General features: G+C 37.1%; 1 protein-coding gene across 1 annotated transcript in view; it reads right to left on the bottom strand.

Annotated features, from left to right (window-relative positions):
* The window catches only part of LOC115416759 (putative histone-lysine N-methyltransferase PRDM6), a 39,656-nt gene that overhangs the window by 12,997 nt on the left and 24,159 nt on the right, over positions 1-2,500 (bottom strand). The window lies entirely within an intron of this gene.

Raw genomic sequence — 2,500 nt, 5'->3', positions numbered from 1 at the left:
AACTAAAAAATAATAGTGAGGGGGTTTTTGTATAAAAAAATCTGGTTTGTTTCCATTGCAAACATAGTATTTAAAGTGTTAAATATGACAGTTATTGTGTGTTTGGTATTTTTGGTTATGGCTCAAGTTGAGGAAATCCCCCAAAAAATGTATTAAAAAAAGTTTAAAATACTATAATTTTTTTGTTTTGTTTTGTTTTGTGTGCAGATTATGTGTTTTAGCTGATTAAAGGATGGGTGAGATATGACAGATGACAGGAGGAAAAAAAGAAATATACACACAGGGTGGGGAAGCCAAATGTACACTGAACATTCAGTTGTTTTTTCTCAGCAGACACTTCGTCAGTTGTTTTGAACCCAAACATATACTGATGTCATAATCATACCTAACACTATTATCCATACCTTTTCACAAACTTTTGCCCATATGAGTAATCAGGAAAGCAAACGTCAAAGAGTGTGTGATTTGCTGAATGCACTCGTCACACCAAAGGAGATTTCCAAAATAGTTGGAGTGTCCATAAAGACTGTTTATAATGGAAAGAAGAGAATGACTATGAGCAAAACTATTACCAGAAAGTCTGGAAGATACTATTAAAGAAGAATGGGAGAAGTTGTCACCCCAATATTTGAGGAACACTTGCGCAAGTTTCAGGAAGCGTGTGAAGGCAGTTATTGAGAAAGAAGGAGGACACATAGAATAAAAACATTTTCTATTATGGACATTTTCTTGTGGCAAATAAATTCTCATGACTTTCAATAAACTAATTGGTCATACACTGTCTTTCAATCCCTGCCTCAAAATATTGTACATTTTGCTTCCCCACCCTGTATATATATATATATATATATATATATATATATATATATATATATATATATATATATAAATATGTGAAATATTGGGGGGGGGGGGATTGCATTAAAACAAATGGTTTGTTTCCATTACGCACATAGTAGTTAAAGGGTTAAATATGACAGTTATTGTTTTTTTATGGCTCAAGTTGAGGAAATCCAAAAAAATATATAAAAAAAAAGTGTAAAATACTATTACGTTTTTGTTTTGTTTTTTTGTGCAGGTTATGTGTTTTAGGTGATTAAAGGATGGGTGAGATATGACAGATGACAGGAGGAAAAAAGCAAAACAATAAAAGAAAATTACATTTTTATGTAAAATATTGGAAAAAAATGTTTTTTTGCCTATAAAACCTGGTTTGTTTACATTACAAACATGATTTAAAGGGTTAAATATGACAGTTATTGAATGTTTGGTGTTTTTGGCGTGAACATACTTCTAAACTTATAATGCGTAAACAGAAAACACACTAATAAAAGTGCATGTATATTTACGCGAGTCACGATATCACGTTACGCATTGTAAACAGTGTTAAATTCCTGTTTTTAAATTACGATGTTCTCGTCATATAATGGCTTTATTCTCGAAATATGACGATATTCTCATAGCAGTAGAACGGGTTCGTGAAAACAGTACAGTTACAAAAACAACCACGATTTTCTGCTAGAAGTCCCGGAAGTTGTGTTCTGGATTGATTAGAGATATTTTTAAAACATGAAATAAATGTGAAAATCAGCTGATTGTTAAGAATACGGTTCAGTCCGATCTACATTTTCATTAACACTGAACTGGGTCGTTTTCAGGTTTTTACGCTTGTTTCACGACTTTTTATTGGAAAAGCCTTAAAGGTTCAAATTGTAATATTTAGTGACATCTGGTGGTGACAATGGACGACCCTGTTACCTGTGGACAGTCCTGTTACCTGTTAACAGTCCTGTTACCTGTGAACAACCCTGTTACCTGTGGACAGTCCTGTTACCTGTGAACAACCCTGTTACCTGTGGACAGTGCTGTTACCTGTGGACAGTCCTGTTACCTGTGAACAACCCTGTTACCTGTGAACAGTCCTGTTACCTGTGAACAGTCCTGTTACCTGTGAACAGTCCTGTTACCTGTGGACAGTGCTGTTACCTGTGGACAGTCCTGTTACCTGTGAACAACCCTGTTACCTGTGAACAGTCCTGTTACCTGTGAACAGTCCTGTTACCTGTGAACAACCCTGTTACCTGTGGACAGTCCTGTTACCTGTGAACAACCCTGTTACCTGTGAACAACCCTGTTACCTGTGGACAGTCCTGTTACCTGTGAACAGTCCTGTTACCTGTGAACAGTCCTGTTACCTGTGGACAGTCCTGTTACCTGTGAACAGTCCTGTTACCTGTGAACAGTCCTGTTACCTGTGAACAGTCCTGTTACCTGTGGACAGTCCTGTTACCTGTGAACAGTCCTGTTACCTGTGAACAGTCCTGTTACCTGTGAACAGTCCTGTTACCTGTGAACAACCCTGTTACCTGTGGACAGTCCTGTTACCTGTGAACAGTCCTGTTACCTGTGAACAGTCCTGTTACCTGTGAACAGTCCTGTTACCTGTGACACCTGTTACCTGTGGACAGTACCTGTTACCTGTGGACAACCCTGTTACCCT

The sequence above is a fragment of the Sphaeramia orbicularis genome, unplaced genomic scaffold (assembly GCF_902148855.1).
Source record: "Sphaeramia orbicularis unplaced genomic scaffold, fSphaOr1.1, whole genome shotgun sequence".
In the NCBI taxonomy this organism is placed as follows: Eukaryota; Metazoa; Chordata; class Actinopteri; order Kurtiformes; family Apogonidae; genus Sphaeramia; species Sphaeramia orbicularis.
The sequence above is the reverse complement of the archived record's forward strand: the minus strand, read 5'-3'. Positions and strand labels throughout refer to the sequence as shown.